Source organism: Schistocerca cancellata, chromosome 6 (assembly GCF_023864275.1).
Source record: "Schistocerca cancellata isolate TAMUIC-IGC-003103 chromosome 6, iqSchCanc2.1, whole genome shotgun sequence".
Lineage (NCBI taxonomy): Eukaryota > Metazoa > Arthropoda > Insecta > Orthoptera > Acrididae > Schistocerca > Schistocerca cancellata.
The window spans coordinates 56,482,314-56,494,547 of record NC_064631.1 but is presented as its reverse complement, the minus strand read 5'-3'; positions in this window follow the sequence as shown (position 1 = coordinate 56,494,547).

Below are 12,234 nucleotides of genomic sequence, written 5' to 3'. Positions count from 1 at the left end.
TGTGATGCAATTTTTGTGTGTCATCGTCAAAGTGAAGGTCCAAGGAATACTGTAAACCGGAAGTGAAGCATCGATATCTAAAACTGGTCTCTCAGCAAACGCTGAAATCATAGACGGGAAGAAGACTCACTCTTCTTGTACTTAAGTCGGCATCGTGCGTGATGTGTTTAATTCCGATGCAGTTTTTGTGTTTCATCGTCAAAGTGAAGGTCCAAGGGATACATTAAACCTGAAGTGAAGCATCGGAATCTAAAACTGGTCTAACACGAAAGGCTCAAATCATAGACTGTTAGAAGACTCAGTCTTCTTGTACTTAAGTCCGCATTGTGCCTTTTGCTTTTAATTCCGATGCAATTTTTGTGTTTAATCGTCAAATTGAGGGTCCAAGGAATACTGTAAACCGGAAGTGAAGAATCTATATCTAAAACTGGTCTCTCAGCAAAGGCTGAAAGCCTAGACGGTAAGAAGACTCACTCTTCATGTACATAAGATGGCATCGTGCCTGATGTATTTAATTCCGATGCAATTTTTGTGTTTCATCGTCAAAGTGAAGGTCCAAGAAATACTGTAAACCGGAAGAGAAGCATCGATATCTAAAACTAGTCTCTCAGCAAAGGCTGAAAGCATAGACGGTAAGAAGACTCAGTCTTCTTGTACTTAAGTCGGCATTGTGCCTGATATATTTACTTCCGATGCAATTTTTGTGTTTCATTGTCAAAGTGAAGGTCCAAGGGATACAGTAAACCTGAAGTGAAGCATCGATATCTAAAACTGGTCTCTCAGCAAAGGCTGAAAGCATGGACGGTAAGAAGACTCACTCTTCTTGTCCTTAAGTCGGCATTGTGCCTTTTGTATTTAATTCGGATGCAATTTTTGCGTTTCATCGTCAAAGTGAAGGTCCAAGTGATACAGTAAACCTGAAGTGAAGCATCGATATCGAAAACTGGCCTCTCAGCAAACGCTAAAAGCATAGACGCTAAGAAGACTCACTCTTCATGTACATAAGATGGCATCGTGCCTGATGTATTTAATTCCGATGCAATTGTTGTGTTTCATCGTCAAAGTGAAGGTTGTGATATTATTGGATTTCAGACATTTTTGCATATGAGAAAAGGACAGTCACCAAGCTGTAGTTTGCAGTGATACTAAGCATGACAACACGAGGGTAAAGAAACAAGATCTGTTTATAATGTGCGCCTATACCAAGACGCGCGGCCAGCGTTTAAAAGGTACTTTTAAACACTATGACTCGCTGGGCGCAGATATTTAAAATCATTGCCGCAGCGCTTGATAGCAAGAAGCTGCGAAACAGAAGAAAGAACAATTTATCATTTGTTAGGAAAATTCTAGTCTTTATAGTGGTTGTACTTCTGGTCTCCGATATGTTAACATGTACTTCATTACCTTTGATGTTTGGTTGCCGCCTTGTTAAGACGTGTTGTGTAGCACCGCTACAAGTTTAGTGTGAAAAACCACGTTATCATCAAGAAAGAAAACGCTTTTGTAAACCTAGTGACGATAAAAAATACTTACGCGCACGCCAGGACATTTAATTTTTACAAAATATCACACATACAAAAGCAGCGATTCTTGGACTGCTCCATGTATAAGAAAAACATAAAAATGTAAGTTTTGTATTCATTGTAAATTTGGTAATGTTTATAGTTGAACGCCTTTCTTCTTTGAGAATATATTTTTTCTCCACTGTACAGAAAATCTATGCTTATTCTTTTCTTTAAATTAACCACAAATAATGTTTATGTTTAAATGAACTTTGTTACAGGTTCGCTCTTTATCGCGGTGTGTCGATTGTATTTGGGAGACCATTAACGTGTTCAATTTACGATCTGACAATTTTTTTTTACAAAATTTCACTGTTTTGCATTCATTTCCAATTTTTTTTTATTATTCAAATAGGTCCCTTAGGTAATTTCATTGAAGAGTCTGATTGCGTGAAAGCAATCCGGGTTAAGAGGTCATTTGAGAAACTATTTTCACGCAATCAATCCGTACGTCTCCTAAACACAATCGAGAACCGACGCATCGTCGATCATTCATTAATTTTTCTCTTTTTCCAAGTCGTACCCAGAAACGGCCAAGGAGAACTGCCGTGAGTACGCAATCTAGTGTTAAAAGGTTGCATTCTTTATCTTGTCGGCAAACATTGCCATGAATTATCAACATCAATGTTATATTTGGTTAAATCTGAAAAGTCAACCAAAAAACCTTTTAACGCTAGATGTGGCGCCCGAACAGGGACTCGACTAAAAAACTAATTTGTTCTTTTTATTTTCATGCTACCATCTGGAGAAAATTGGAAGCCAAAACCAGTGATAAAAAAAAGGACGCATATGCAGAAAATCGCAGCAAGAATCCACAACAGCAATAAATAGCAGCGCGCAAGACAACTAATGTGAGTACGATTTTTCATTACGTTTGAAGCTTTGCGTACCGAGCATTCAGTCGGCTCGTGACATTCACTCTCTACGTTTTTTTTTCCTTTTCCTCAAGCAATTTAATTTCCAAATTTCTGTTTCCTTTTGCTATTAGATCCGCCTCTATTTCATCATTTCGCTTACAATAGTTAGAAATAGTTAGCAAGAATTCCATTGTTGTGCATTGTAGTAAATCACAATGGCCGCTATCTGTGCCAGTTTCAGTGCTCCATAAGTGTTTTTCATTTATTTTGTCACTCCCGTTGCTATATTGGCATTTTCGTGTGTCAGAGTTTCAAATGTTTATAACGCGCAAGCAATATCTGTGAAATCAGGACGCGAAATCTTTGGCGCACCTGACAAGTGAAAATCATAATTTAAAAAAAAAAAGAAAAAAAAATTATCTTTTCTAGCTCGTGCAGTGTAACTACTTTAAATTTACGATGGCTGATGAGCAACCAAGGCAACTTAGACCGCGCGCGGGTGTAAACAAACCTGAATCTCGTAGTGAGGGATCAACAGACGACGAAGCGACACGTGAGCTGTTGGCGCCACAGACCGCGTCGCAGTCACGTGAATGCTCGCTGTCAGATATACTAAAATTGTTTGCTGATATGAAAACCAGTTTTGAAGCAAACATGGCGCAGTTAACAAACCAAAGTGACAATATTGAAACGCAAATCAGTCAGTTAACAAACCAAAGTGACAATATTGAAACGCAAATCAGTCAGTTAACAAACCAAAGTGACAATCTTGGAACGCAAATCAGTAAGTTAGCAAATCAAAGTGACAGCAGGTTCAGCAGTTTAGAATCAAGGATAGAGGACATCCAAGCACAAATCAAAAATTCGAATGACACCATGGAGAAAAAAATTAAAGCCATTACCACTGCCTACGCAAGCGAGCTAAACGCAAGCGTACACGCAAAAATCGATAGTGGTCTTTCGATGGTGGAATCCGCCGAGACCAATATTGGTAGCAAGTTCATAGATATGCAGGCCCAAATAGATGTGTGTAAATCAACTGCGAGTGACTCTTTGAAACATTACAGTGATGTTTCAAAGAGAGTAAGCCAATTGACAGGAAGTGTCAACCACGTTGGCGAGCGAGTCGAAGACCTTGCTCAGCAAATATCCGATGTCAATATTGACAAAAAGATCGCAGATGTCAACACCGGTATAAGCAATACACTTAATAGGAAATTTGAAGAGTGGATGCAATCCAAAGAACAGTACGTTGTCAGCAAGGTACACGCTGAACTAAAGGGTACGGTTAAATCTGCTACAGCAGAAATCTTAACCGCTCCCGGTACTTCTGGTGACACTTTAACCAGTGAATTAGGTGAAATCAGACGAGCATTTAGCCACGATCTTCCGGAATGGAAACGTCAGCTAAGCAATGATATAGATCAACTGAGACGACAAGTTACGGAATTGCAAGGTGACAATCAAAGTGAGTATTCGCTACCGCCAGAACACGATAATCGTCAATATCCCGAGTGTCAGGTACAATTATCACCAACAGTAAATAATACGCGTGGCGAAACTTCTACGTGACGTAGTCATGCCGATCAACTAACACCCGTTGAACTAATGCGAGACGAGAGTGTGCTAAAACACAGAGCTTTTCAGCCTTTTATACCCGAAAAACGAAATATACATCCCATGGTATTTCTAAAATCATTCACAAGCGCTTTTCCAGAATCATGGAACGACAGGCAGCGGATACAGTTCATCTTAGGCTATGTACGCGGTGAAGAATCAATTTGGGGTACAGAAATAATAAACAAATGTCACACCTATGCAGATTTTGAAAAGCATTTTTTCAATAAATTCTGGAGTTCAGGTATACAACAAAGACTCCGAAAAGAGGTTTACAACGCCGAACCTTTCAACACCAAAGGAGGAGGTTTGAGACGTTATTTTGAAAAATATCTACGTAAAATTCAGTATTGGGACACGCCCATTTCAACCAAAGATGTAATCATGATCTTAAAGTCAAAACTTCCTGTGTCAATAAGAGAAAAACTAGTTAATGTGAGTGAAGAAGACCTAGAAGCCTTTCTTTCTGTTCTTGACAATTTGGATATGATCTATGAGGATGTGCGTGCGAGCGCGCGGAATAATTATAATAATGGACCGCCCGCTCCGCAGCAGCACATAACAAATTGCGTCAATGGAATGTCGTACCAACATAACACGGAACAACCAAACGCTCAGCCTTACGGCAATCATAACAGTTTCAACCGCCGTAATGGAAAACAATATAACAAACATCCACACCAGAATAGATACAATCCGATTTATCAAAACACACAGCAACAATACGGTAATTCACCGATAAATCACAACGGTAATTACCAGTACCAGAACAACAAGACGAATAATGGAAATCGTCACAAGGGAAAGAAATGAAACAATTATAACAGACCACAACAGTACAGTCAGCCGAGTCACTTCACTCCCTCTCAGCAAATAAATTTTTCACAGCCGAAAAATGCGACATTTTCTCACCAACCCAACCAACAGTTCAGGAACAATAGTCAGGACAATTCGTCGGATGCTTTTCCTGACACCGCCGGTTATAATAGCCAAGGAAATCCGACTATTTTTTACACACAGGCGAACCAAGCACCAAACGCGATGTCAAATAACACGCAATCAATAGATTCACAAGTCGTATGGGACACGAAGGCAAATTTTCGACCTGGTATGTCACAAAATACTAGTCAAGTAAAAATAACTGACATTTCAGCTCCACCCCAGTCGGAAAACCATTAGCAGCTTCTTTATGCCTCCACGGGGAAGCTGCGGAACCAATAAGCTCTCATATCTTTAACAACTCATGCCAACCTAAGAAAAAAGGCGCATGACAAACACATTAGCAAAGTCTTATCGTATCGTATAAATGAACGAGTACTATTAAAGACCCACTTCAAACCATCTTCGATTCATCATAAGAATCGCAAGTGGCAGCACTTTTATGAAGGACCATATATTATCTTAAGAAAGCCGCACATTGCTATCTATTAGCTGACCCTGTATCTGGACGAATAAAAGGATTGTTTCATCACGCAGACTTGAAGAAATACCGAGTCAACCATTGAAAATATCTGTTAAGTTAAGCTGCTAAAATAAAATATACACACACTATAAGTTGTCATACTATGTGTGAAGTACCAACGTGTGTAACAGTAGTGCACAGGACTAACACCCTGTCGACCTGCCACAACAAGATAAGTAATTTATATGAGCACCTTAAGTAAAACACATTTATTGTAGGAGAGCAAGATTTGCCTTAGATGTAAGTTAGTTTTAAGTTAATTGAGCCATGAACGGCCACAGCCGAAAGAGCTGACATATATTATAGTAGGGACGTGCTAAGTGCCACCTGCTACCACTAGTTTTAAGTATAGCAAAGCTCTCTCCTCTTGAATGAAATAAATTAAAATGATCATTCAGACCAGAATGATTGCTCGTAGAAAAAAAAAAAATAAATAAAAAAAAATTATCAAGGTGGCTTACTCTAATGAGGTAAATGTTATGTTATGCATAAGGAGTGTGTGACAACAAATTTTATGAGACCACCTATGAAACGCAGCAGGCAAAAAGCAGCAGCTTAGCATATAAGAATCAAGTAAGTCAATAACGATCCAGGTAGCAGGAAAGAAGTGCGCAACTCAATTATTTTATTATAATACGGAGAAAACCGTATACGCTCATAACAATTTTACGGCACAGTGCAGCTGAAATACTTACAAAGATCATTTATAAATTAATTAGTTTAGTACTAGAAATATCTATATCAGGTCTTCGAGATACGACGATTTCTTTTTTTAGAAAACAATTTTACGATACATGGAACAGAAGATAGTTAACAGACACAGTTCACTGCTAATGCATGGTTTAAGTAATTTTAGATATGCATAGAAAATTGTTTAGAGAGCTGGATCAGACGACACTGAAACTACTGTATCGATTTAATTATACTATTTGTCATGAAAAACTAAGGTGATAATAATTTATGTTAAGCTCATCATATCATACGTCATTAACACTGTGCCTTCAAATCTCTTCACTCCATAAAAGTCTTTTGTGTTTTCCTCTAACCAGTATCCTTACCATCCTACCTTATCCAGTAGAGAAGTGAATTTTACGAGCTGGTTGCATGATTGATACATACAGGCTATACGAATGGATAGTCGTGACACATTGGTTGTCGACGGGCTATGCTTATTCTTCGCAAATTGCGAGTTCAATTAAGATTTGTTACGTGCAATTGCACGACAGGGAACACCAAGCTTCCCAATTTCCCAATGGTAGTTTGAACACGAACTGTTCATCACGTAACCGAAGCCACATTGACTATGTCTTCAAACTAACGACGTAATAGAGAGAAAATAAAAGAGCTGAACTTGCGAAAAGAGTAACTATTGTAAAAAGAAAAGAATAACAAGATTTCGAACAAAGGGTAAACCTAAAGTGCCTTGAAGCACAAACTACGAACAAGAGACACGCTTTTCGTCAGGCCTTGTAGTCACACAGACTAAATATTTCTTTGTAAATAATTTTTAGACATGATATGTATACTAAATGTTAACTGTACTTTGTAATAATAATGCAGTCAGTAATAAATGGACACGTATGTGCTGCTGCGTGTGAACCGACTATAGACAAGTAATTAATGGACACGTATAAAAGTGGTGCGTGTGAACCTTAACATGACGACAAAATAAATGTGAACACGAATTAATAATAAAGTGTGAACTGAAAAGGTGATAACTCCAAGGGCACGTGTGAAATACCGCGTGTGAAGTAATGTTATAAGTACTTGTACCACGAAACCGCGATGTAGAAAGCCGAAGAGTGAAAGTGAATAAGTGTTGTGTACTTACCACAAACGATACTGTACGCCTTTCCACGGACACATTCTTGGAAACAGCTGCGGGAGTCGCCGCATCTGGCTGCTTCCGTAATCCAGAGTCGATGAAAAACTGTGTAAAATCTCACACCACGGCTAGTAGACACCTAACGCTCTGCTTCTCGCAGAATACTGCTGCTAGCGTTGTGGAACTGTCAAGTTATTATCACGTGATTGTGACCAACGGACGTAACACTGTGTACGCTGAGCGCTCAACAATCAATTTTTCTTTGCACAACGAGCGCGGATGCCAAATGTGTTTGAAATGCATTCAAAATAAAATATGATAAAGCAATGAATTAAGCACTCATGTACCTTGTGAAATTATAAAGACACTAATCGGAAGAGTCTTAAGCTCGATTTTGACAATTGCTACCGAATTTACTGACCAGGCCGAGTAATGACGAAAACGTGTCGAACCAAATAAAACCAGGAAAATAGATAAATATGAGAACTAAGCATTCCTAAGAGAATGAGACCTTATGTACATAAACAAATGTTATCCTTACCTAACCCAATTTTCTTTTAGACTAAGTTATTAGTAAGTAAGCACATTCTAATACAGATTTTTTTTCTGTATTTTTCATGTACGAAAACATAAATGGAAGCACGGACAAGTGTCAAGTGAAATAGAGACCGCCACCATACGGCTCAACATGTTGCAGAACCAGTCTTCCAGTTCCTGACCCTCGACGCATTTCCAACGCAACATCACACCCCGACAACTACTCCAACTTCCACAGTGAAAGTGATGCCCTACTTTTCCTCCACTGTGAAAGTGTAATCAATTTCCCCACTCAAGTGCAGTGCTATCATTTATACCCGAAGTTCTACCACTCCCAGTGCAACTCATACCTACCTAAGTGTAGTGAAACATTTTTTTTTTTTTTTGCAGGTCATAAAAGCCACAAATAAGTAAAGTGCTACGTATTTACTGCAAGAAATCTTCGACGAAACAACGACAAAAATATTCCTGTAATATGCCATTGTAAAACAAGAATGTCAATCTTTTGTAACATATTTTTCCACGAGTGCACACAGCACCCAGACTTCCTGCGAAGTCAAGTAATTTATTTCTTTGTTATTTTTTTTAAATTTATTATGCCATGTATAATGTATCTATGTATGTGTATCTTTATCGTAATTTCATTATCTTTTACCGAGAAATGAACATTTGTTATCCTTGTACAATACATTAGAAAGAGCACAGTTCAATTGTCATGTAGTTACCCAATGGACAAATTACTATCAATGTCAGTCGTACGAATATACTTACCCGATACTCTGTATGTTAACCACTTTGTCTGATGCAGTGTGTAAAATCTATTGTAAAGAATTTTTGCAAGTAATACTAATTTGTTTCACGAAAGCAATAATATCACGACTACGCGTGAGTCTCGATGATCCTGACGGAGTCATCGCTCTTCACGCGGGAAGCAATGTGATATTATTGGATTTCAGACATTTTTGCATATGAGAAAAGGACAGTCACCAAGCTGTAGTTTGCAGTGATACTAAGCATAACAACACGAGAGTAAAGAAACAAAATCTGTTTATAATGTGCGCCTATACCAAGACGCGCGGCCAGCGTTTAAAAGGTACTTTTAAACACTATGACTCGCTGGGCGCAGATATTTAAAATCATTGCCGCAGCGCTTGATAGCAAGAAGCTGCGAAACAGAAGAAAGAACAATTTATCATTTGTTAGGAAAATTCTAGTCTTTATAGTGGTTGTACTTCTGGTCGCCGATATGTTAACATGTACTTCATTACCTTTGATGTTTGGTTGCCGCCTTGTTAAGACGTGTTGTGTAGCACCGCTACAAGTTTAGTGTGAAAAACCACGTAATCATCAAGAAAGAAAACGCTTTTGTAAACCTAGTGACGATAAAAAATACTTACGCGCACGCCAGGACATTTAATTTTTACAAAATATCACACATACAAAAGCAGCGATTGTTGGACTGCTCCATGTATGAAAAAACATAAAAATGTAAGTTTTGTATTCAGTGTAAATTTGGTAATGTTTATAGTTTAACGCCTTTCTTCTTTGAGAATATATTTTTCCTCCACTGTACAGAAAATCTATGCTTATTCTTTTCTTTAAATTAACCACAAATAATGTTTATGTTTAAATGAACTTTGTTACAGGTTCGCTCTTTATCGCGGTGTGTCGATTGTATTTGGGAGACCATTAACGTGTTCAATTTACGATCTGACAATTTTTATTTTTACAAAATTTCACTGTTTTGCATACATTTCCAATTTTTTTTATTATTCAAATAGGTCCCTTAGGTAATTTCATTGAAGAGTCTGATTGCGTGAAAGCAATAGGGGTTAAGAGGTCATTTGAGAAACTATTTTCACGCAATCAATCCGTACGACTCCTAAACACAATCGAGAACCGACGCATCGTCGATCATTCATTAATTTACCTCTTTTTCCAAGTCGTACCCAGAAACGGCCAAGGAGAACTGCCGTGAGTACGCAATCTAGTGTTAAAAGGTTGCATTCTTTATCTTGTCGGCAAACATTGCCATGAATTATCAACATCAATGTTATATTTGGTTAAATGTGAAAAGCCAAACAAAAAAAAACCGTTTAACGCTAAAAGGTCCAAGGGATACAGTAAACCTGAAGTGAAGCATCGGAATCTAAAACTGGCCTAACACGAAATGCTCAAATCATAGACTGTTAGAAGACTCAGTCTTCTTGTAAATAAGTCGGTATTGTGCCTTTTGTATTTAATTGCGATGCAATTTTTGTGTTTAATCGTCATAGTGAGGGTCCAAGGAATACTGTAAACCGGAAGTGAAGTATCGATATCTGAAACTGGTCTCTCAGCAAAGGCTGAAAGCATAGATGGTAAGAAGACTCAGTCTTCTTGTACTTAAGTCGGCATTGTGCCTGATGGATTTAATTCCAATGCAATTTTTGTATTTCATCGTCAAAGTGAAGGTCCAAGGAATACTGTAAACCGGAAGGGGAGCATCGATATCTAAAAATGGTCTCTCAGCAAAGGCTGAAAGCATAGACGGTAAGAACACTCACTCTTCTTGTACTTAAGTCGGCATTGTGCCTGATGTATTTAATTCCTATGCAATTTTTGGGTTTCATCGTCAAAGTGAAGGTCCAAGGAATACTGTAAACCGGAAGTGAAGCATCGATATCTAAAACTGGTCTCTCAGCAAAGGTTGAAAGCATCTACGGTAAGAAGACTCACTCTTCTTGTACTTAAGTCGGCATTGTGTCTGATGTATTTAATTCCGATGCAATTTTTGTGTTTCATCGTCAAAGTGAAGGTCCAAGAAATACTGTAAACCGGAAGTGAAGCATCGATATCTAAAACTGGTCTCTCAGCAAAGGCTGAAAGCATAGACGGTAAGAAGACTCACTCTTCTTGTACTGAAGTCGGCAATGTGCCTGATGTATTTAATTAGGATGCAATTTTTGTGTTTCATCGTCAAAGTGAAGTTCCAAGGGGTACAGTAAATCTGAAGTGAAGCATCGGAATCTAAAACTGGTCTAACACGAAAGGGTGAAGTCAGAGACTGTTAGAAGACTCAGTCTTCTTGTACTTAAGTCGGCATTGTGCCTTTTGCATTTAATTCCGATGCAATTTTTGTGTTTAATCGCCAAAGTAAGGGTTCAAGGAATACTGTAAACCGGAATTGAAACATCCATATCTAAAATTAGTCTCTCAGCAAAGACTGACAGCATAGACGGTAAGAAGACTCAGTCTTCTTGTACTTAAGTCGGCATTGTGCCTTTTGTATTTAATTCCGATGCAATTTTTGTCTTTCATCGCCAATCTGAAGGTCCAAGGAATACTGTAAACCGGAAGTTAAGCATCGATATCTAAAACTGGTCTCTCAGCAAAGGCTGAAAGCTTAGACGGTAAGAATACTCACTCTTCTTGTACTTAAGTCGGCATTGTGCCTGACGTATTTAATTCCGATGCAATCTTTGTGTTTAATAGTCAGAGTGATGGACCAAGGGATACAGTTACCGGAAGTGAAGCATCGATATCTAAAACTGGTCTCCAGGCAAAGGCTGAAAGCATAGACGGTAAGAAGACAAACTCTTCTTGTACTTAAGTCGGCATTGTGCCTGATGTATTTAATTGCGATGCAATTTTTGTGTTTCATCGTCAAAGTGAAGGTCCAAGAGAGACAGTAAACCTGAAGTGAAGCATCGGAAACTAAAACTAGTCTAACACGAAAGGCACAAATCATAGACTGTTGGAAGACTCACTCTTCTTGTACTTAAGTCGGCATTGTGCCTTTTGTATTTAATTCCGATGCAATTTTTGTGTTTAATCGTCAAAGTGAGGGTCCAAGGAATACTGTAAACCGAAAGTGAAGCATCGATATCTCAAACTGGGCTCTCAGCAAAGGCTGAAAGCATAGACGGTAAGAAGACTCACTCATCTTGTACTTAAGTCGGCATTGTGTCTGATGTATTTAATTCCGATGCAATTTTTGCGTTTCATCGTCAAAGTGAAGGTCCAGAGGATACCGTAAACCTGAAGTGAAGCATCGGAATCTAAAACTGGTCTAACACGAAAGGCTCAAAACATAGACTGTTAGAAGACTCAGTCTTCTTGTACTTAAGTCGCCATTGTGCCTCTTGTATTTAATTCCGATGCAGTTTTTGTGTTTAATCGCCAGAGTGATGGACCAAGGGATACAGGTACCGTAAGTGAAGCATCGATATCTAATACTGGTCTCTCAGCAAAGGCAGAAAGCATAGACAGAAAGAAGACTCAGTCTTCTTGTACTTAAGTTGGCATCGTGCCTGATGTATTTAATTCTCATGCAATTTTTGTCATTCATCGTCAAAGTGAGGGTCCAAGGGATACAGTAAACCTGAAGTGAAG